The sequence below is a fragment of the Dasypus novemcinctus genome, chromosome 2 (assembly GCF_030445035.2).
Source record: "Dasypus novemcinctus isolate mDasNov1 chromosome 2, mDasNov1.1.hap2, whole genome shotgun sequence".
NCBI classification, from domain to species: Eukaryota; Metazoa; Chordata; class Mammalia; order Cingulata; family Dasypodidae; genus Dasypus; species Dasypus novemcinctus.
In genome coordinates, this window is record NC_080674.1 from 166229717 (window position 1) to 166255841 (window position 26125).

Consider the following 26125-nt stretch of genomic DNA (forward strand, 5'->3'; position numbering starts at 1 on the left):
ATAACTTATTCTAATTTTGTTGCCTAAATTCCAAAATGGAGATGGTGATTCCTATCTGGTAGTGTTATGATTTTGTGCATAAAATACATAAAAATAACTGGGAAAAAGATCCAAAAAACACATATCTGATAAAGATCATACATACAAACTATAGAAATAACACTTAAAACTCAACACTAAGGAAACAACCTAGTTTTAAACATGGGCAAAGAATCTGTACAAAAACTCTACTAATGAAGATGTACAGATGGAAAAAAGAAGGCCAGTATCAAGTGTCATTAGGGAGTTACGAATTAAAACAAAATGAGATATCACTACATACCTATTAGAATGGTTGAAATAAAACACACTGACATCACCAAATGCTGATAAGGATGTAGAGCAATAGGAACTCTCATTTATTTCTGGTGAAAATCCAAAATGACATAGCCACTCTGGAAAGTTTGGCAGTTTCTTAGAAAGTTAAATATAGGCTTACCATACAATCCAGCAATACATTCCAAAGAAACTGAAAACATAGTCCAATGCAAAAACATGTACATGAATGTTTCTAACAGCTTTACTTATTCATAATTGCCCAAAACTGGAAGCAATCAAGACGTCATTCAAAAAGTGAATGGTTACACAAATTTTAGTATATCCACACAATGAAATATTATTCAGTCATAAAAAAGAAATAATCTGTCAAGCCATAAAAAGAAGTGAAGGCTAATGAAAGACATTGTTAATGTAGGGAAGGGTAGGAGGTGTAGGGAGTGAGACATATCGGAACCCCTTATATTTTTTTGTGTAATGTTTTGTTTAATCTAAGTATCTTTTTTAAAAATTGAAAATAAATAAATAAGATATGAAGGAAACTTAAGTGCATATTTCTTAGTAAAATAAGCCAGTTTGTAAAGGCTACATACTATATGAACCCAACAATATAGCATGCTGGAAAAGGTAAAACTATAGAGGCAATTAAGTGACCAGTGATTGTCAGGGACCCAGTGGAGAGGGAGGAAGAGATGGATAGATAGAACACAGAACATGTTGAGAGCAGCGAAACTATTGTGTATGATACCATAATGGTAGGTCCATGACACTATGAATTTGTCAAAATCTATAGAACTTTATATTACAAAGATTAAACCATAATCCTAATATAAACTATGAACTTCAGGTATATATAAATATATATATGTACTGGTTCATCAATTGTAACTTATGTACCACACTTAATGCAAGATATTGATAATAAGAGAAACTATGTGCCAGATAGGAGGGGAGGTATATGGGAACTCTTTGTAGTGTCTGTTCATTTTTTATATGTCTAATACTACTCTAGAATATAGTTTATCATCTTTTAAGTATGTAAAATGATAAGCACAGTACCTGATATAAACAATTGTCTATTTATTTATTTATTATTTATTTATTTACTTACTTTTATTTCTGTCCCCTCCCCCCCCAGTTGTCTGCTCTCTGTGTCCATTCACTGTGCATTCTTCTGTGACCACGTCTATCCTTATCAGCGGCACCAGGAATCTGTGTTTTTTTTTTTTTGTTGTGTCATCTTGCTGTGTTAGCTCTCTGTGTGGGCAGTGCCATTCTTGGGCAGGCTGCACTTTCTTTCTCACTGGGCAGCTCTCCTTACGGGGCACACTCCTTGCACGTGGGGCTCCCCTTCACGGGGGACACCCCTGCGTGGCAGGGCACTCCTTGTGCGCATCAGCACTGCGCATGGGTCAGCTCCACACAGGTCAAGGAGGCCCAGGGTTTGAACTGCGGACCTCCCATGTGGTAGACAGACGCCCTATCCCTTGGGCCAAGTCCACTTCGCATAACAACAGTCTCTTGATAAATGGTAGGCAAAGCTGTTGGAATTAATGATCTTAAACTTAGAATCTGGCTGGCAAAGCAAGATATGTGTACTAAAGTTAGCTCTGTATTAACTGTAACCAGAATGTTTTGAAATTTTTGTTGTATTATAACAATTGAAGGAAGGCAAAAAAAACACAAAAAATCCCCCAGGTATGGGGAGAAAAACAAAAAACAATACTAACAATGATGGTTTATATATACTGAGCTCCTATTCTGTGCTAAGTTCTGTGCTTATCTTTTTTTATTAAGTATCTCATTCAATACTTTGAATAATCCTTTGGATTGGGTAACTTTAGTATCCCTTTCCTATAAATGAAGACTCTGTTCTTCATCCTGTTTTCACCATTTTTGATGTATTACAACAATCAAGGGAGGAATAGACATTGTGTATCCTAATGCCTTAAGATCAGAGGAACAGAGGAAGTGATTGCTGTCATTCACTTTTTGAATGACATCTTGGTTTGTTTCAAGCTCACTGGTTGAGTGCCTGCCTCCCACGTAGGAGATCCTGTGTTCAATCCTCAGTACCTCCTAAAAAAATGCTCTGGGCTGTGAGTGTTATAGCATCTATCTGGGTAGAGCAGGCCCACCAAAGGAATTTATAACTGCATATGTGAGTGACAGGGAAAAATGTCAAAGACAGTTTTATAGTTTTCTGTCTTAAGTTCCAGAAGAACATTGATGATGGTTGAGATGATGAAAACAGGATAGCTCTCAGAGAGAGGGAGTATGGAAAGAGTAGAAGTTATAACTGGAAAATGACTCTAAGGGGATACCTATTGTCAGGTGTTTGGGAGGAAGAATTGAAAAGACCAAAAGGGTGATCAAATAAGCAATAACAGTAAACCCACTGGGAAAAAGAAGTGAATCCAGAGAAAGGGTAAAATTCAGTCATGAGAGGATAAGTTAAATTAAGCACCAGTAAAGGCATTTGAGGAGAAACTATTAAATGCTAGCAATACCAATGTAATTGGTAACCCAGAATAGACTTAGAGAGTGAATATGGGGAAAGGACTATAAAAATAACCAAGAATGCTTAAGTTTAATTTTATTTAGTGTTGCACACTAAAAATTAATTTGATAAATAATCCTAAATTCTCCTAATATAGGTCTTGAGTTTACTATGCATATCAATCAATCCTGAAAGTAAAGAAAAAGCATAGTAAAATAAGTAGTGAAAAATCAACCAAAGAAATCAAGAAAAAATGAACAAATTGATCTGGATCTTATTTTGTGAGGAAATTCTATTCTGAGAAAATATTTTCTCTATCCTAATGTCTTCCAAATTGCCAACTGCACTAGGTTTTAGCCACCAATATATAGATAGTCTCATCTCTAGTCTCTACACAAAGCCAGTTTTCATCAATCACATCCTTTATTTGTCCGCTGGTAAAGAATATTATCCAAAGATATAATAATTTATTTAGGAAAATATATCATTTTAAGAGACTCAGTGGGAAAAAATGCAACAAGGAGTTTCTAGTTTTAATTTATCTTTTGAAAAAAATAAACAGGGAGTCAGTAACAACTGTGCATGAAAGAAAAATAGAAATACTCCAAATAAATTCACTTGGAAGTCATGGACTTGAAAAGATATGTTGTTATTTGGTCTTCCTAAGAAAGTGAATTAATATAATTTTGATAGTACTAATTAATAATGAGGAAAGCAAATGAGATTATATTTTAAGGAAACAAAATTTCTGTGCCCTTAATTAATTTGAACGGTAAAGATTTGAGCTCAACTCTAATGAATACATTATTAATCTACATAAGCATTCTCTTGGCTATTTGTCTTATTTTGGGAATAACTAATAGTCCTTTAACCAGGATGGTATGGGTAAAATTACTTTCCCATGCCAAGTTAACCACATTCAGAAAGTTAGTTAAAATCCTTTAAAATTCCTCTTGATTTTAGATTAGTATAGTGGAGTAGGTAATTCAGTTAATATATATATATATATTTGATGATGGTGGTAGCCTCAGTACTTGGTGACAAAATGGTAGAAACCACTGAATTCACAGACCTGTAATGTCATTGTGCATTTTCCTGTTTATCAACTCCGGTCAGGCAAAACAGTCTCATTTTATTTTTTTTATTTATTTATTTCTTGTATTTTAACATACCACAGTTAATTCTAATGACAAAGTACATAGATTTATTTACTTACAGATTTTGTCAAAATAGCAATATACTATAGATATGAAGAACAGGAAGAAAACTAGTTTAGGAACATTTTCAAGGAAAACCATATGCTTTTTGTTTTTTTTTCACTACGTCAGGAGATATGATATCTTGAAAAGACTAAAGAAAAAAATTTCTGTCTCCTATCAAGCTGTGTTCCAGCTGTGAAATCCCAATTTAAATCTACTTCTAGTGTCTCAGGTATTTGTGATTTTTTTAAAGAAACGATGCATGCTGCTTTAACTTTGAGGGGAGTTGGAGGGGCTCCGTATGCTGACCTTCAAGATCAGGAATCTCTCACCTGCAACATAAAGTAATAATTGCTCTGATGGACTTCCCAGGCCTTTGGAAGTCTGAGAAGTTCTTCATCCTATGTTTTAATCTCTAACAGATTCTAGCAATATGTTTTTAATTATATGTGAGAAATTATTGGTAAATTGTGAGGTTTTCAGTTTAAATGCTTACCTCCTTCACCCTCACACCCATTTTTTTTCTTGTTTGTCTTCCGTCTTGGTTAATTACAAGGTGAAAAATTGTTAAGGATAAGGCTTTAAAACAGATACAGCTCATATGTGAAAAACCCACAGCTAACTTTGTTCTCAACGGTGGAAACTGAAAGCTTTCCTGGTGAGATCAGGAACAAAACAAGGATGCCCACTGTCATCACTGTTATTCTATGTTGTGCTAGAAGTTCTACTTAGAAAAAAGAAATAAAAGGCACCCAAATAGGAAAGGAAGAAGTAAAATTCTTGCTATTCATTGAGGATATGATTCTATATCTAGAAAATCCCAAAAAATTCACAACAAAGCTAGAGCTAAAAAACAAGTTCAGAAAATTGTCTGGATACAGGGTTAATACACAAAATTCAGTAGCATTCCTTTAAACTACTAATGAACAGTCTGAAGAGGATGTCTGGGAAAAAAATTCTGTTTACAATAGTAACGAAAAGAATCAGATATTTAGGAATAAACTTAACCAAGGAAATGAAGGACCTGTATTTGGAAAACTATGAAACATCGCTGAAAAGAATTCAAAGATGACCCAAACAAATGGAAGGACATTTCGTGTTCATGGATTGTAAGACAAAATAACATTAATAACTCAATTCTATCCAAATTGATTTACATATTCAATGCAATCTCAATCAAAATTCCAACAGCCTTTTTGGCAGACATGGAAAAGCCAATTATCAAATTTATTTGGAAGGGAAAGATGCCTTGGATAGCCAAAAATATTTTTAAAAAGAACAAAGTTGGAGGACTCTCAATTCCTTACTTTAAAGCATATTACTTAGTTACAGTGGTAAAAACAGCATGGTACTGGCATAAAGACAGACATACTGATCAAGGAATTCAAATTGAGAGTTCAGAAATAGACCCTCATAATATGGTCAAGTGATTTTTGACAAGGTTGTCAAACCCACTATGCTGGGTCAGAACAGTCTATTCAACAAATGATGTTGGGAGAACTGGTTGCCAATATCCAAAAGAAAGAAAGAGAACCCCTATCTTATACCTTACACAAAAATTAATTCAAAATGGATCAAAAACCTAAATATAAAAGGTAAAACAGTACATCTCCTAGAAGAAGATATAGGGAAACATCTTCAAGATCTTGTGGTAGGTGGTGGTTTCTTACACACTCAAAACATGCAAAAAAACAGGAAAAATAAATAAATTGGACCTCAACCAATTTAAATATTTTTTTACTTTAAAAAACTCTGTCAGAAGGTGAAAACGGAAAAAATATTTGGAAACCACATATCTGATCAGGAGTTAATTTCCATGTAATATAAAGAGATCATACAACTCATTGATAAAATGACAAGCAACCCAATTAAAAATGGACAAAAGGCTTGAATACAGTAAATACAAATGGAAAAAGAGCACAGGAAAAGAAGCTCAACGTAACTAGCTACTAGGGGATTGCAAATCAAAACTACAATGAGATATTATTTCATACCTTACAAAACAGCCATTATTAAAAATCGAAACCAGAAAACTACAAGTAGTGAATATAATCTGGAGAAATAGGAACACCCTTTCACTGCTGGTGGGAATGTAGAATGGTGCAGTCTCCGTGGAAGACAGTTTGGTGGTTCCTCAGGAAGCTAAATATAGAACTGCCATTTGATCTGGCCATCACTCTACTAGGACTATGTTCAGAAAAAGTGAAAGCAGGGATGCAGTCATTTGCACACTCATGTTCATAGAGGCATTATTCACAATTGATAAAATATGGAAACAATCCAAGTGCCCATCAACCAATGAATGGATACAAAATGTGGTATATACATACAATGGAATATTATTTAGCTGTAAGAAGAAATGATGTCGGGATGCATATGACAGCGTGGATGTACCTTAAACACATTATATTGAATGAAGTTCTACACAAAAAGACAAATATTGTATGGTCTCACTAATATGAGCTAAATATGATGAGTAAACTCATAGACATAAACTCTAGAGTATAGGTTACTAAGAGATAGAATGTGGGTTTAGAAGCTGATGCTGAATGTATGTACAATTTTTAATAAGGTTAATTGTGTGGAAATGGATAGAGCTGATGGTAATATATTACAGTGAATAAAACTAATATGGCTGGGAAGCGGACTTGGCCCAATGGATAGGGCATCCGCCTACCATATGGGAGGTCCGCGGTTCAAACCCTGGGCCTCCTTGACCCATATGGAGCTGGACCATGTGCAGTGCTGATGCGCGCAAGGAGTGCTGTGCCGCACAGGGTTGTCCCCCGCATAGGGGAGTCCCATGCGCAAGGAGTATGCCCCATAAGGAGAGCTCCCAGTGCGAAAGAAAGTGCAGCCTGCCCAGGAATGGTGCCACACACATGGAGAGCTGACACAGCAAGATGACGCAACAAAAAGAAACACAGATTCCTGGTGCCGCTGATAAGGATGGAAGCAGTCACAAAAGAACACACAGCAAATGGACACAGAGAGCAGACAACTGGGGGAAGGGGGGAGGGGACAGAAAGAAACAAAAAATAAAACAAAAAACAAAAACTAATATGGCTGATTTATAAATGTGATTGTGGCTGATTGGGGTAGTCTAGGGAGGTAACTGTCATTTGAAAGAAAGCAAGTAGATAATCCAGGGACTATATAACAGTGATTTCAGTGGTGGATAAGAACTGTGATTAATAGTACAAATATAAGAATGTTATTATATTACAAGATGTTAAGAGTATGCTGATAAATTAGAAAATACAACTAATATGGACTATAAGTAACAGTAACATTGTAGTATTTTGGGAGCAATGGCAAAGAAGATTATATAAATTCTAATAGCAATAGGGGAGAATAAGGTAAGGGATTTTTTCTTCTGGCAAAATAAAAACCTTCTGTTAATAAAATTGGCTGAGGTAATGACAGCACAATTCTGTGGTGACCCTGAGAACCACTGAGTATACAATTTGGATAGATAGTACCAGGCATGGGACTATATACCCCCATGGTCAATGATGGACTGCAGTTAGCAGTACAAATATGAGAACATTCTCTCACGAACTATAACAAATATACTATTCTAATACATAGTGTTAATTATAGGGCAGTTTCGGGGAAAAAAACATCAAATGTAAGTTATGGACTATAGTTGGCAGTAATTTTTTTTTAAAGATCTATTTATTTTATATTTATTTCTCTCCCTCCTCCCCACCCCCCGCCCCAGTTGTCTGCTCTGTGTCCATTCACTGTGTGTTCTTCTGTGTCCACTTCTATTCTTGTCAGCAGCAAGGGAATTTGTGTCTCTTTTTGTTGTGTCATCTTGCTCTGTCAGCTCTCCGCGTGTGCAGCGCCATGCCTGGGCAGGCTGGGCTTTCTTTCATGCTGGGCGGCTCTCCTTATGGGGCGCACCCCCTGTGCATGGGGCTACCATATTTGGGGGACATCCATGCATGGCAGGACACTCCTTGGGCGCATCAGCACTGCACATGGGCCTGCTCCACACAGGTCAAGGAGGACCAGGGTTTGAACTGCAGACTTCCCATGTGGTAGATGGACGCCCTATCCATTGGGCCAAGTCCTCTTCCCAACAGTAATATTTTGATGATGTTCTTTCATCATTTGTAACAAGTATTCTACAAAAATGCATGGTGTTGGTGGTAGGGTGATGTATTTGGAATTCTGTATGGTATGCATGATTGTTTTGTTAAATCACAACTTCTTTAAAAATAATAATAAAATTATAAAGATGATAGGACCTCTAGTTTTTCTCTTTACAATGATATATTCTATAAACAGCTTTTTGAATGCCAGCTCTAAAACACACGAAGACCAATGGATTCGAGGTAACCTTTTCTAAATTATGGAGATGTTTAAAATAGAGGATAACTTGATGATCTAGAAAGTGGCTTTCAGGTCTCTGAATTGAGTTAGAGAAATAGAAAATATAAGCTTCAGAATACATGGGCACAGCAAGTAGGAAGTTGCTACTTATTCATACAGTCAGTCCCCTCGAGGGTATTGTATACCATCTGTCTGGGGAGGGTTTTGTTTTGTTTTTATTTTTTATTTTTCATTTAATCATCTTTAGTAAGGTATAATTTATGTAGAATACCCTGCAACCATTTGAACTGTACAATTCAATTAGTTTGGACAGAGGTATCTATGCATGAAATTACCCACCACCACCATCAAGATAGATATTAAACATTTCCATCACCCCCAGAAAATCTTCACGGTCTTTTTTCAGTCACCCTGCCTCCAAATTCTCCGTTTCAGGAATGATGAAGCTAGTCAATTAGTTTGGCTTGGAATTCTTTTAAATATTCAGTATTTGCTCAGTGAAATACATGGACAAGATACAGAGAAAGCAATGGGTATTTTTCATGTGAGGGCATTAAGGATAACAAGAGCTTAAGCATGAATTCTATACTGTTTGTCTTAATATCAACTAAATATAATGCTATTTTGATAATTCTTCACAGTCATCAACATGGACAGAGAAGATTTATAAGGAAACAGCTTGACCCATACTGTTAAAACATCAGTTAATAGTCACTGGTATGCGAAAGCTTGAATCTTCTAATGTACTTTATAAACAGGAATAGAACTTTATAAACAGGAACAGTATATGAAAATGGTCACAGCAAACCCTTTTACAAATTAGAGTTATAACTTTTTATTCTCAAGTTAATTTCCTTAGACTGGCTGTACATATTATAAGTGTTCTCAATAAATTTAATGTCATTTTTTTTCTATATAGATTAAGATTAATTATTGCCATCAGAACTTAGTTTTCCACTTCTACAGAATAATGGAAACAGTTTATATGTGCAGAATATTTAGCAAATGTCAGCCATATGCATGTTAATGATTGGTAATCATTATTACGGCAGTTTTGTGATGAAACAAATTCATTAAGGATGGACAATATATATTTTTAAAATAAGACCCATTTATAGAGCACTTTCAGATTTACACAAAAAATTGCACGAACTATGTAATGCTCCCATAAACCTTTACCCCCCACAAACACTTTCCTTTATTATTATTAGCATTTTACATTGTGTTAAATAATTTGTTGCAATTGATAGACAAATACTAGTTTGTTATTAGTAACTAAAGTCAATCGTTTCCCTAAGGTTCATTATTTTTTGGTATAATTTTGTGAGTTTTGACAAATGCATGATGCCATATATGGTATCATGTGGAATCATATGGAATAATTGTTACCATTAAAAATTTCCTGTGCTCCACCTACTTATTCCCCAACCCACGGATCCACAATCACTGATCTTTCTTTTTATTCAAAAATAAACAATATTATTAATGCATTTATTTTACCATCTTAATTTGAATGTGATGATGAAAAACATGTTTACATAATCGAGAGTACATAATTTAAAGCTATTTTGTGGTATCTGTGTACATTTTGAGGGTATGGGACTGAATTTCTAAAGGATTATTTTTGTTTTCATTTTTATTAGATCCAGTTGTAGATTTACAGAAAAATCATGTCTAAAGTACAGATTCTCCATTTAGTCCCCTACCACACAGATATAGATTCCCCTATTATTAGTATTTTGCATTAGTGTGGTACTTTTATTACAACTGATGAAACCAATTGTTATAATTATTCACTTAACTATAGCTCAAAGTCTACATTAGGGTTCACTGTGTTGTGAAGTCCTATGTTTTTTTGAAAACTTAAATGCAACCTAAAATTCTCTATTTTATCCACTTTCAAATATGCAATTCAGTCGTGTTAATGTTCACAAAGTAGTGTCTCCATCACCATCATCTATTGTCGAATTTTTCCATCATCCCAAACAGAAAATCCATGCCAATTAAACCTTGACTCCCAATCCCCACCCCTGCAGGCCCATGGTAATTTATATGCTACATTTTCTTTGGTTGAACCACCCTTGCGTATCATGGCTGAATCTCACTTAATTACTGTGTATAATTCTTTTAATGTACTCCTGGATTAGGTTTACTCATATTTCATTGAAAATTTTTGCATCTGTATTTCTAAAGGATATTGGTCTATAATTTTATTTTCTTGTGGTTTCTTCTTATGGCTTTAGGATTAGAATAAGGTTGACGGCACAGAATGAATTAGAGAATGTTCCCTCTTCTTCAGTTTTTTGGATGCATTTGAGCAGGATTGGTGTTAATTCTTCCTGGAATGTTTAATAAAATTTACCAGTGTTCTAGGTCTTTCTTTGTTGGGAGAGTTTTGATAACTGTTTCAATGAATCTACTTGTTATTGCTCTGTTGAGATCGTCTAAATTTTATGAGTCAGTATAGGTGGGAGTCTTTCCATTTCATCCAGGTTATCAAATTTTTGGCATACAATTGTTCTTAATATTATCTTATAATCTTTTTTATTTCTATGTGGAAGGTAGTCCCCCCTTTCATTTATGATTTTGGTTATTTACATCTTCTCTCTTTTTTTATTTGTCAGTAGTTAAAGTTTGTCAGTTTTATTGATCTTTTCAAATATCCAACTTTTGTTTTGTTGAGTCTATGTTTTAAAATTTTCTATTTCACTTATCTTCACTCTTATCTTTGTTATTTTCTTCCTTTTGCTCTCTTTGGGTTTAGTTTACTCTACTTTTTCTAGTTTGTCCAGACGTTAGTTTAGGCCACTGAAATGGGTTTTTTCTTTTTTAAATTTTCCACCGAGTGCACTTCCACTGGGATCTATACGTTTTGGTATGGTTTTCTTTTGTTTGTTTGTTTTTTTCATTTTTTTCTTGGGGTATTTCCTACTTTCTCTCGTGATTTCTTCTGTGATCCCTTGATTGTTTAATAGTATGTTGTCTAACTTCCATGTATTTGGAGATTTTTCAAGTTTCCCTGTTATTGATTTCTAGCTTCATTCCATTGGCATTGGAGAAGAAATTTTTGTAATTTAAATTTATTGACACTTTTTGTGACCTAACATGCTCTATCCTGGAGAATAATCCATATCCACTTGAGAAGAAGACATATTCTGCTGTTTTGGGGTGGAGTGTTCTCTACATGTCTGTTAGGTCTAGTTTACTTACAGCAAAGTTCAAGTTCTCCATGTCCTTATTGATCTGCTGCCTACATTTTCTAACCATTGATGAAAGTAGTGTGTAGAATTCTACAGTTATTTTAGAGGTATCTATTTCACCCTCCTGTTTGGCTGTTTTTTTCCTCATGTATTTTGGGGCACCATGATTAGGTACATACAGGTTTATGAATGTAATATATGTTTTTTTGAGTTTCTAGCCATGTCTGAAAATTTCACACAGCTCTTATTTCCCCAGAGGTTCCAATTCTCTGTTATTATTTTCAGAAATCCATAATTTAATCAAAGCCAAAGATCATTCTTAGGCCAGTACATGACAGTCTTTCAGAATCAAATTAGAAAAAAAAATTTAAAAGGCCATTGACATGTGAATGACAATATCATTTCCTGCTATCATCCTTGCTTACTTTTGGTACTACTTTTAACATTTGTATACACATTTGTATTCTAGACATTTTATGTAGTTTATTACACATTAACTATTAATATTTTGTGTATGTTCAATTTTAGACTTTATGCATATATATTGATATATATCCATATACATGTAATTTTTAATAAAATGGGTTTAATTCAATCCATGCTGTTTTGTAATTTTTAAAATCTAATATGCTATTACCATCTTTAATGGTAATAAATGTAGTTTAAATACAATTTTAATGGTTACATAAAACTACATTTTATGCTTGGGTCATAAATATTTTTCAATTCCTTTATTACAGCATACTTGAATTCTTTCCTTATTTTCCTATTAAAAGCAAGGCTTCAATAACCTTATTAGTATATATACTTGCATTCTTATTGGCTTATGTACTTAAAAATTTCACTTCTAGGAAAAGATATCAGAATCAGTAGATCTGCATATGATCAGACTTTTAGTGCATACTCCTCACAAATTGTGCTCCTGAAAAATTGTGTAGTTTATGCTCTGTCCTACATACATACACACGCACATACTCTCAGTGAATTCATATCACTAATTTTCCATCTGTTTTATATGATACCACAGTTGGCTAAACATGCAAACTTAAAAAAAAAAAACAATAAAATTTATACTTCTTGAGAGAATTGGTAATGGAAATACCCAGAATATTTAGGTTCAACCTTAGGTTAGAAGACTGGCTCTAGTTCTATTTTCCAAAGCACCTTCCTTGCCACAGAATCTGTAGAGTCACATAAAGATAATATACTTTAGTTTCTGAAATGAATATATTTCAGGAAAAAACAAAACAACATTCGTTCTTATTTCTATTCATTGTTTAAAAAAAAAATGCTTAGCAAACTAGAAATAGGACTTCCTTAATCTGATTCAAAGTATATATAAAAGCTACACACACAAACTACAACAAATATAATACTTAATGATGAAATATTGAAAGCCTCTACCCTAAGATGGGGAGATATCAGCTATCGCCATTACTTTTAAATTTTATGTTTTTGGTCCATTTACCTAAAGCAATAAAGCAATAAAAATAAATAAGTGACATAAAAAAAACTAGAAAGAAAAATGAGCATGTCACCATTCACAAATGGTATCACTCTCTATGTGAAAAAGCAAAAATAATCTATAGACAAAGCCTTATAATTAAGTGATTTTAGTAAAGTCACTAGCTACATGGTTAATATATACTTTAGCCACAAACATTTAGAAAATGAATTTTTAAAAATATCATTTATGGGAGCGTCAAAACACTTCTCCTAATTAAGAATCCAATTAAAGAAAGTGACTTATGATCTCAGTGCTAAAAAATGCAATACCTTATTGGGAGAAATTAAAGAATACCTAAATCAATGGTGGGCCATACCATGTTCATAGATTGGAAAACTTGACATTGTAAAGATATCAGTTCTCCTTAAATTAAACTATAGGTTTGCAACACAACAACAACAAAAATCTAGACTTAACTAAGAAGACACTTTATTCAAAGGGATTATTTTAATAAGTGGACTGGTACTATTGCAAAAGAGAGAATGCTCCTACCATAAGACCTGCAAGAGTTGTAAAAGTAAAGCAGATTTTGTTTATCCATTCATCTGTTGATGGACATCTGCGTTGTTTCCACCTTTTGGCAATTGTGAATAATGTCACTTTTAACATCAGTGTGCAGGTGTCTGTTTGTATTCCTACTTTCAGTTCTTCTGAGTATATGCCTAGGAGTGGGATTGCTGGATCATATGGCAGCTCTATATTTAACTTCCTGAGAAACTGCCAGTCTTCCACAGGGGCTGCCCCATTCTACACTAGCACCTATTTTTCCACATCCTCTACAACACATATATTTCCTATTTTTTTCTAATAGTGGCCATTCTATAATAATACATTTGAAATGATATCTCATTGTAATTTTGATCTGCAGTTCCCCATTAGCTAATGATTTTGAAAATATTTCTTGTACTTTTTGCCATTTTTATTTCCTCTTTGGAGAAATATCTATTCATGCCTTTTGCCCATTTTTAAACTGGGTCATTTGTCTTTTTATCATTAAAAAGTTGTAGGATTTCTTTATATATCATGGATATTAACTGCTTATCAGATATGTGGTTCCCAAATATTTTCTCCCATTGAGTATGCTGCCTTTTCAACTTCTTGACAAAGTCCTTTGAAGTATAAAATAATTTAATTTTGAAGAGGTTCCATTTATCTATTTTTTCTTTCATTGCTCTTGCTTTGGGTATAAGGTCTAATAAAGCCAATTCCTACCACAAGATCTTCAAGATGCTTTCCTACATTTTCTTCTGAGTTTTATGGTCATGACTTTTATCTTAACTCTTTTATCCATTTTCGTTAATTTTTGTGTAAGGTGTGAGAATGAGGTCCTCTTTCATTCTTTTGTGTCTATGGCTATCTAGTGCTCCTAACACCATTTGTTGAAAACACTGTTTGGTCCCAATTGTGCGGGCTTAGTAGTCATCTCAGAATCACTTGACTGGGCAGCAGACTTGGCCCTGTGGTTAGGGTGTCCGTCTACATGGGAGGTCAGCGATTCAAACCCTGGGCCTTCTTGACCCGTGTGCAGCTGGCCCATGCGCAATGCTGATGTGTGCCAAGGAGTGCTGTGCCACGCAGGGGTGTCCCCCGTGGAGGGGAGCCCCACACGCAAGGAGTGCACCCGTAAGGAGAGCCGTCCAGTCCAAAAGGAAGTGCAGCCTGCCCAGGAATGGTGCCGCACACACAGAGAGCTGATACAACAAGATGATGCAACAAAGAGACACAGATTCCCATGCCGCTGACAACAACAGAAGCGGACAATAACAGAAGAGAGAAATAAATAAAATAAAATCTTTAAAAAAAAAAAAAAAAAGAATCACTTGACCATAGATATGTGGGCCTATTTCTGAACCTCCAATTCAATTCTAGGGATCTCTATGTCTATCTTTATGCCAATACCCTGTTGTTTTATCCACTGTAGCTTTGTAGTATACTTTAAAATCAGGAAGCACGAGCCGACTGACTTCATTCTTTATTTTTAATATACTTTTGCCTATTCAGATTCCCTTACCCATCCAAATAAATTTGGTAATTGACTTTTCTATTTCTGCAAAGTAGGCCATTGGAATTGCCTTCAATCTGTGAATCAGTTTGGGTTGAATTGACATCTTAATGAAATTTAGTCTTCCAATTCATGAATACAGAATATCCTTACATTTGTTTAGGTTTTCTTTAATTTCTTTTAGCAATGCTTTATGGTTTTTTGAGTATGGACCCTTTACATCCATGGTTAAATTTATTCCTAGATGCTTTATTCCTTTTATTTGCTTTTGTAAATGGAATTTGTTTCCTGATTTCCTCCTCAGATTGTTTATTTCTATTGTATAGAAACACTACTAATTTTTTTGTTGATTGCATCCTGCTGTTTTGCTGAATTTGTTTACTAGTGCTAGTAGAATCATTGTTGATATTGATTTTTCAAGGTTTTCTAAATATAGGCTTATTAGAGTCCGTGTATTTTAAATCTCCAATATTATGGTATGTTTGTGATTGAAAGGGAAATTTTAGGGCTGTGTATGTCACTAGAAGAAAAGCTAAAGGATGAAACAAGTAATGGAATAGTATAGTTAACCCTGTAGAAAATGACGCATGTGATTAATAGTATAAATTTAAGAATGTTCTTTTATGAAGCAAAACAAGTGTCTGCTAATATTACTAGATGTTAATAATAGGGTGGTATAAGAGCTAAAATGTAGTCAAAACAAACCTTGGACTGTAGCAATAGTAATATATTAATATTTTTCATTAATTTTTAAAAAAGAAAATTATAAGTGACAGAAACTAGACATAAAGTACTGCATATTGTTTGACTCCATTTATATAATGTATAAATATAAATAAATATACAGAGATGGAATTAGATTAGCAGATAAGTAAGGCAGGGGATAGAGAGATTGAAAGGTAACTACAAACTGGTGTTATTTTTTTCTTTTTCAAGTAATGAGAATGCTCTAATATTGATTGTGGTGATGAATGTACAACTCTGTGATAATAGCAAAACCCACTGAATGCACACTTTGGATGAAGTGTATGGTATATGTATATAACTCAATAAAATTGAAAAAAAAATTAGAAAGATAAAGCAGAAAAAGAATATTATTTTATAGTGAGGAATTAACAAGGCTAGAAAGGACCATATGTAGGTATATGGGGCAAGCAATTGAGGTGAGCAAATCGTGGGATCAGACAATTGATTAGAAATGGTTTTTTTTTGTGTGTGTGACCAGATGATTATTTTTTAACTATTTATTTTGAAATAATTTCAAACTTAGAAGACAGTTACAGAATAATATAAAACCAATAGAGGGAACTCTAATACACCTCTTACCCAGACATCCAAGTTTACTAATGGTCAGTCATTCTTGCTCCTTGTCCTGATGCTTGCTTACCTTTGGGGTCAAGTCAGAGTTCAACTGTCTCGCAGAAGGAGAGAAGCCTGACAAAAACTTAATTATGTGAGGCTAATGGGCATTTTGTCTAGATTGGTCAGTGGGTACTGACACTTTAACTAATCACTTAGGAAGTAAAGAAGGGAAATTTGGAGAGTCTGTGTCTGGCCTTGTCATAGATAAACAAGGGGGCATCTGTGAGTCTTATGTAAGTCATATAGGGAAGGGTGGTTCTTTGGAGTAAGCTGCTTCTCAGAACACGAAAGGCTTGGGATGAATTTCTTGACTCAGGTAAAGTTCACCATTGTCAGAGTCAATGAAATCCTAATCACAATCCCAGGAGATATTTTTAAGGAAATTGACATACTGATTCTAAAATGCATATGGAAATTCAAAGGACTAACACTAATCAAGGCAATCTTGAGATTCTCACTCTATTTGCAGTGTCTTTCCCTCCTCTTGATTTTGGTCACAAGCCTTGCCTTACCCAGTGTAGTATATTGAATTTTGTATCCCAACAATGACATGTTCTTAATCTTAATCCATTTTCCTGTGAGTGCTAACACATTTGCAGATGGGACCCTTTGATGATATATTATCAGTTAAAGTGTAAACTCACTTGTGACTAGAAACATCTAAGATTCTATTTAGGTATGGCCAAACTAAATGGGAGTGGGCCTTAATCCAGTTATTATGGCTGGAGCTCTTATTTAGATACAGCCAGAGGAGCCAGAAGCTGGAAATCAGCAGAAACCAGAAGAGGAACCCATAGGAGGAGATCTAGGACATAGTCATGTGACCAAAACAAAGATGCAAGCCAAAGAATCCCAAGGAGTTAACTAAGCCAGCAGCAGAACACAACAGACTTTGGGGAGAAATCATGCCTTGTCAACACAGATTTGGACTTCTAGCCCCCAAAACCATGAGACAATAAATTCCTCTTCCTAAGTCAATCTGTGTGTGGTATGTATCATAGCAGTTCTTGCAAACAAAGAAAACCTGTGAGATGTTAGCAGATGTAACACATGCAGAGACTAGGAAAAAATACTTGCACATTTCCACTTCTGCTTTTCCCACTGTGCCAACTAAGACTATTCTGGAATTGGATAACTGGAGTTTCTGGGAAGTCTTAACCAGATTTCAAAGAAAGCCCAATATTAAAGAATAAAAAAGGCACCTAACTCCAGGAAAATGAAAAGATGAAATGGAATGCGGTTGAAATCATAGTACCAGGCTTGGCTTAGCAGTGAACACTATTTACATAGTCAAATAATAATTTTAAAAATCACAAATGGGTTTAATTAACAATGACATGAAACTATATCTGGAGGAGATAGTAAGTGGGGGTTGGAGTGTCCAGTGGATGGCCATATAAAAGAGTTAAATGCTCATCTTCCATAGCGGCAAGACAGTGGATAATAGCTAACAATAAAAACTCAATAGCTGTTGAATAACCATGTTAATTAGAAACACAAAAGCAGTACTAAAAGAAACAACTAAAAGTGCTGGAAATTGTTTTATTTGAAAACTGGAGGAAGGCTAGTAAGTAGACCACTGTTTTTCATTTTAAGCCTTCTTATTCATTTGATTTTTAAAAAGATATGCAGATAGTACTTTGATTAAAAAAATAACTTTTAAAAGTATTTTGAATAAGAAGGTATCTATCCCACTGTACCCTTCCCCTAAATGCCTTATATTGCAATGAGCTCTCACATTTTTATTAATTTCTCCTGTATGCTCCTGTTCAAAATGCATAAAATATCCTAAACCACCTGAAATGTGGAGTGTCTTTATGAAGGAGAGGCTTCAACTGGTTCAATACAAGTGAAAAGAAAATGTTACTTCTGAAGCGTGCCCTCATCCTGTTCCTCCCTCCACCCTTGCTGGTTTGCTGCACCCCAGAGTACTATCAGGATACCTGCAAGCAGAAGACCAGGGCCCCCAGGGTAAGGACACAGGTGACATAATGAGGATCACCAGCCTGGAGCCAACCCAGTTATGAGTGTCAGGCACACTTTGAGACTCTGTGCTGCCTGCAGGTTGCCCCAAGTTGGGGAAGGAGTCCTGCATTCTATTTATTTGAAGGAGTTAATTATAAAAATAATACAATCATAATATTAAATTGGTTTGAGATGAATAATCCAAAGTTAGAAATTATGGCATAGGTCTTCAAAATCCCATGTACTACTTGAATAGTGGTCAAACAGTAAATGACTTACACTGCTACATTTTGTCTATTTCCTATTCATGTTTTCTATCTTCACTCTTTAGATATCTATTCCCATTTAAAAAAAAAAAAAAAAACCTCGATGCATTGATTTTCATTTTTTGCCCTTGATCCTGGCCATTGTCTGATGTGTACAAATTAACTTGAAGTTAAGGAGAATCCAGCATCTAAGTTTCCCCAAGGAAAACTTAACGGAAACAGGGTGATTCATTTTTAGCAAATTTCACAAAAACTGTCTCTGGCGAGAACTCAACAAATGTCACATCTATTGTGAAGCTTTTAAGAAACCAGTGATCTGTGATTTTTACAAACCAAAATAAAATAGCCCTATCTCCCATGTGCTTTCTTCACTGTGTTCGTTAACTATGTTCCAGAACTCACTTGGGAATCAGAGTGCTTTCGATCTGTACCAAGTATGTGTGATTAGACAGGGAAAAATGAATTATTTTAGAAGCACCCTCTTCTAAATTCTTCTAATTGGCCTTGCTGATAATGACTAGTGCCCATTGTAGGGTTTTCCTTGCTAAAATATCCATTTCCAAATTTGTGGGTTTTCCTATCCTTTATTCATTCATTTAACAAATACTTTGTGGGGACTTCCTATGTCAGGACCTGAACCAAGGAGTTTGGTCGTAATCAAGAAAAACATTCTGGAGGGCAGTCAAAGTAACATATAAATATAGGGAGACTTTTAGATTTCCAAGGTATCAGGGTCATGGTTGGTGGGGGGTGGGAGATGAGAATGGCCTGGTCATGATCTGCTTTTGTGATACTCTTGCTGCCATCTAGGCTACTGTCCTTGCTTGCCACTGCTGTATCATCCTTCATCTCTAAGGTTCAAGTCAAGCTTCCTCTCATATTGTCACAAACTGGTTTGGGGGATGTGAGGTCATTCTGCTGCTTAGAGAGCATCTGTGGCATTCTCTAGACTCCATCTAGTTTTATGCTACTTTTAGAAAACCAGTCCTTTCTGTTGCTCCTGAACCATGCTCTGCTTATCTGTTTAATGCCAGCTCTGCCTAGACATAGGCCAAGGTGGCCAGACTTTCTTTGGAGTTCTCCCACTTTCTTGGGCTCTAGCCTGGAACTGATATACAGATATTATCTCCTCTCCCATTTCCCCAAACTAATCAGATTTGACACCTGCCCTTGTTGCAAGGGCTCCCCTTTTTCAGAAGTCTTTCTTTTTTTTTTTTCTTTTTTTCTTTTTTTTTTTAATATTTATTTATTATTATTTTTTTAATTACAATAAAAAAAATATATGAGGTCCCATTCAACCCCACCGCCCCCGCCCCCCACTCCCCCCACAGCAACACTCTCTCCCATCATCGTGATACATCCATTGCACCTGGTAAGTTCATCTCTGAGCATCACTGCACCCCATAGTCAATGGTCCACATCATAGCCCAGACTCTCTCACGTTCCATCCAGTGGGCCCTGGGGGGATCTACAGTGTCCCGTAATTGTCCGTGAAGCACTATCCAGGACAACTCCACGTCCCGAAAACGCCTCCACATCTCATCTCTTCCTCCCGTTCCCCACACCCAGCAGCCCCCATGGCTACCGTTCCCACACCCATTCCACATTTTCTCTGTGGACACTGGATTGGTTGTGTCCATTGCACACCTATGTCAAGTGAGGGCTTAGATTGCACATGGGTACTGGATGCACTCTTCCTGCTTCTAGTTGTAGACACTCTAGGCTCCATGTTGTGGTGGTTGACCTTCTTCAACTCCATGTTAGCTGAGTGGAGTAAGTCCAATAAGTCAAAGTGTAGGAGCTGAAGTCTATTGAGGCTCTGGGCCTGGGTGTCATATTATCAGTCCAGAGATTCAAATCCCCTACATATATCTTAAACCCAGCACCAACTACAATTCCAATAAAGTAGCATGCAAGTCTTGTGAAAAGAGATCCCCTCTGAGTCCATTTCCATCACGCAGAAATACCAGCTCCAAAGAAGGGCCATCTGTCATGGCAGTGAACCCCTTCTGCCATGACCATAGAACCTGTGGGTCTCTTTCTCCCTCAAAAGAACCAATACCTGGGGTTGTATCTACCTTATCTGTCTCTTAGACTCTGTTCAGTTGTACATAGGGGTATTCCTTCTGACAACCTCCAGACTCTTTTTTAGAGACTCACAGCCTTATAATCTCATTTCTCCTTTCCATTTCCCCCTTACATTAGGTCAAACCGCTTCCCGAAGTCATGCAGAAGTCTTTCTTATTGCCTGCCTTCTAAGTCCTCATCCTTGTTGGGAATTTCTAACCAATTTCATGGGCAAAGTGGGGAAGTCAACCAGATTCATGGAGGAAATGGAATTTTACATGGATAATAGAGAATGGGTATGGTTTCAGCAGGAAGGTATTTGTTAGAAGAGTGACTGGAAAATGCTTTCTCGGAAAAGAGAGGAGCTGAATAAAGAGAAAGAAGAAATATGATAGTATTGAGGCTTGCATGAAAGCAACTTCCTTTAGTCAGAATTCTTATAACAATCTTTATGATGCGTGGTTAAGAATATTGTCTCTAGAGCCAGACTCCCTGGGTTTGAATTCTGGTTCTACCCTTACTAGCTATGTGACCACAGGTGAATTGCTTAACCTTTCTGTGCTACGGTGTCCTCATATATAAATGGAGCTAATAATAGTATCTATGTTATGGGCTTGAATGAGGATTGGGTGCATTATTTATAGCAAAGAACTGGACATTGTATGTCCTCCCATGACCCACTGGGTGGACTGGGGGAGAGTGTAAACTGTAATGTGGACCATTGACCATGTGGTGCAGCAGTGCTCAGAGATGTATTCACCAAGTGCAATGAATATCCCATGAGGATGGAGGAGGTTATGGTTATGGGAGGAGTGGGGTGATGGGGGTGGGGGGGTATATGGGAATCTCTTTTTTTTTTTTAATGTAACATTAAAAATTAATTCATTAAAAATAAATAAATAAAATGAGTAAAGTCATGGAGGCAAACTCTAGGTTACTAGGAGATAAAATGTGGCTTGAGAATGGAAGCTGATGCTTGTATGTAGAATTTTTATTAACATTTATTGTAAAAGTGTGGAAATAATAGAGTTGATGGTAACACATTATAGTGAGTATAGTTAACATTGCTGACTTATAAATGTGATTGTGTCTGAAAAGGGTAGTCTATGGATGTAAACGTCAATTGAAAGAATGCTAGAGAATAATTTAACAATGGTGGATTAAGTTTGCAGTTAATAATATAAATATAAGAAAGTTCTTCTTTTACAAAATATATATAGTGATATATAGGAAAGTTACAACTAATGTAATTTATGGATGGCAGTTAATAATATAATATTTTTGCAGCAATGGCAAAGAAGTTAATATATTAATTCTAAAGGACAAAAATAGGGGAGTAGAAAAGGGTATGGGATTTTTCCTTTTGGAGTAATGAAAATGTTCTAAAATTGACTGAGGTGATGACAGCACAACTCTGTGATGAAAATGAGAACCACTGAGTAAACCTTTTGAATGGACTGTAAAAAGCATAGGACTATATAACACAGGAAATTCTGTGGAAGATGGACTGTGGTTAACAACAAATATGAGAAAGTTTTCTCATGAATAATAGCAAATATATCATTCTAATACAGAGTGGGTTAATAATAATCAGGTGGGTTTGGGGAAAATACACCAAATATAAGATATGGGCTATAGTTAATAATATTTTGATGATACTCTTTCATAGCTTGTAACAAATATTTTACAACTATTCAAGGTATTGGTAGTGGGATGAAGTATGGGGACTCTGTACGATGATATGCATGTATATTTATAATTTCACAACTTTTACTATACACTTATTGCTTATATGTGATCATGTATGAATGACAGTCTTCAAAAAATTTTATTTTAAAACCTAAAAAAAAAGAAGTATTTGGGACAATAGAAAACACTATGTTAAGTGTTAGCTGCTATTGTTATTTCATTAGGGAGCAAGGAAGAGGGCTAAGCTACAAAAGGTTATAGAGGACATTGAATGAAATGAGGAACTACCAGAGATGGTAGGTGAAAAATTCATCATGGAAATACTACTTAATTTAAAGCAGTGCTTCTCAAATACATTTGTGGAAAAGAATGACCTGAATAACTTATTAGAAATGCAATTCTTAAGACCCTCCCCTTCTCAATGCCCAGAAACTGTGATTCAGTAGGTTTTACGGGGAACCTATATATTTACCATGTGATGATTTTAGGGATGAGATTAGGACAAGGGAAATGACACTTACTTTCAGGGTTGACTGTATACTTACATGACCCTGAGAGTGAGCACCTCCTTAAATTCCATGCTCTGGATACTTCACTTACCTCACCCTTGTCTAGGTCCTAGAATTCTGATGCTGATGGAGGAAGAAATCACTCAATCATTCATCAAACATATTTATTTAGTGCCTGCTATGTGCTTAGCATTATTGCAGGTACTTGACATATATCAGTGAACATTATGGACAAAATTCCTGCCTTTGTAAAGCTTATGTTTTAGAGACAAAAATAATGAGCATAATGTTAATACCTAAATCATCTATTATGTTAGGGAATGGGTACCATGGAAAATAGAATTAGAACAGGATAAAGGTTTCAGTTCACATTTCATGATCATCTGTTTTAAAAGAGCATCACGGCCAGTTCAAGGAGGTTCAGTCTCCTGTAACAACTTAAATCTATCAGGAAGGGTTACCTGAAGATTTCTGTATTGTGACAGGATTCTGAGACAACTTCCTCTCTCAACAGGAAGTGCGTTATATGATCCATTAGCAGTGTCTGAGGAAGGGAGTTATTTCTATCTATCTGCCTCCTCTAACGTACAACACGCCAAAAGTTTTACCTCTTTCAACACCTACTATTAAAATAATTATGGAGTGTACTTGCCAGTGATACAGATGCTCTGTTTTTTGGTAAACTGAAAAACCTCTAGTAGTTGTAAATGTTTCTTTGAGGACAATTTAAAGGTGAACTAAATGTAAAATATCACTGAAATGAAAAAGCAGGCTGTAATGCTAAACAATTTACAGAAAAGTGATAAATTCTATTATCTCCTTAGTACTGTCATACAGAAATGTCATAGAATTTGAGAACTGGAAGGGGACCTTGGTGATCATCTAACAAACCAGATATGAAATGAGCTTTAGGAAATGATGATTTCAAAGCTAATTTAATTAAGAAAATCACCTTTGCAAAAAAAGTGATAAAGGGCGAGGGCCTTACTATTAATATTAAATACAGGGAACCACAGTCAAGGGATTATCCATCAGAGCACATGGCAATTAGATGTTTAAAGACAGAAAGCAGAGGAGACCACATTCATGAAAGGATAAGAATAAATCAGGAAAATAAATAAGACCAAATGATAATAATAATAAAGGAAAACATAAGGCCCTGGAGCTCTGACGTTTGTTAGATTTTGCTTTATGCTAATATACAAACAGAGGAGACTGTCACTGAGTGCAGGGCATCTTAAATTTCCTTATGACAGCAATTTCTTTGAACACTAATTTAAGTAAATGAGTTAAAATTAAAGGCCACTGAGTCTATGGTCTGGAGCACTAGAGAAAGCCCTTAGAGGATATAGTTTTCAGATTCACTCAGTGCTTATTCATCAGGGAGCAATGAGCTTTCCTTTAGAAGTTGTTGACAAACGAGAGCCAGATGTGCAATCTGGATAAGCCTGTCTATAGTTGATTTCCTTCCTGGTCCTTATGAAAGACCTGTATTCTGGCTTTATGCTACGTTTTGTTATCCATAGTGGAATTGGGTTTAGAGAGCATCACAAAGCCTGACTAGTTATCTTATCCAAAAGGTCAGGTGGATCTGGGAAGTTTTCTCTTATAATCTGAATCTGCTCTGTTAGTCATAATAAACTATGAGTCCATACTCAACCTTAGCTAGAGAGAATACCACCATCAAGGAAACCATGTAGAAGAATGCTCAGCACACAGTAGGGACTCAAACGAAATTTGTTGAATAATTCACTTAGCAATTAAGGAACTAGCAGAACATCTGCCATATATTTTAGACAGTTACAAAGGAAAGATCTGCCTGAAAAAAATGTCTACAGATAATAGCTGTTAAATTATTTAGAGAGAAGTAGGATTATGGGAGAAATGCTTCCCTAAAAATTAATCCTCTTGAACATATATGATTTTAAAATTTTCATATATGAATCATATACAAAATTAAGAATCATTCTCACAATAAATTAATGGATTATATGGACATGTCAAAGGTGGATTCTTTCATCTGAAAGATGGCAGCTACATAGTGAGGTCTTGGTTTTATAGAGTAGATGATGTCCAGCATGATAACATAGGATCATCTGATATGTCTGTAGCAGTTTGATATTTTTGATGAATTCCAAAAAGAAATATTGAATTATGTTTATAAACTGATCTTCTCCTCTGGGCATATTAGATTATATTGGATTCACAGGTTTACTTGATTAAGTAATTATGTAAACCTCTTGTGCCAGTAGGGTGTTGAGTCCCCACCCCTTGGTGGGTGGGGACTCACAAGGAGTGGAGACTCACAGATAAAAGGCATGGCAAAGGACACAGTCGGGGGGTTTTAATGTTGGAGTTTTGATGTTGGAGTTTGATGCCGAAACTTTAAGCTGGAGTCCCAGGAAGTAAGCACACAGAGGAAAGAGAAACAAGACCCTGGAAGGGAGGAACCCAGGAAGTCTGAATCCTAGCAGACATCAGCAGCCATCTTGCTCTGACACATGAAAATAGACTTTGGTGAGGGAAGTAACTTATGTTTTATGGCCTGGTGTCTGTAAGCTGCTACTCCAAATAAATACCCTTTATAAAAACCAACCAATTTCTGGTATTTTGCATCAGCACCGCTTTGGCTGACTAATACATGGCCCAATAATTAGATTTTACAGAGATGACAAAAGAAAAGATCTTTAGTTTACTGAAGTGGAGGCGCACATTGGAGTACTTGAATACATCAAGGTGTAATCTGAGTTTATTGCATCCAGATTTTAGATTTGTAGTGGGTTCCAAAGGATGGATTTATCCACATCAATCTCACAAACAAGTAGATGCCTTAAATAAGGATGCCAATTTATTAATTCATAATGTGAATACATTTTTGCAGTTTCCAAGATATGTGCATCTACAGTCTAGGACATCATCTTCCTGAAACACTAATCTGTATTATAAAATATTTTTGGGAAGTTGAGTTGGATCTGAAACTCCAGGTTTGTTACATATGCCAAATAGCTTGTTCTTCATGTTTAGTTCTCTCCTTTCCTTATTGCCAGTGTTCCCTTCCTTCTCACACCCATTTCCTTAAGAGAGCACAAAGGAAATAAAACATTGAGGCATAGCTCATGACTCTTTCATTTTTGCGCTTAGCAGTTATACAGGTATACTACTAAAGGCAAGAAATCACAGGCAAAGCTCAAGGAAAGACTGAA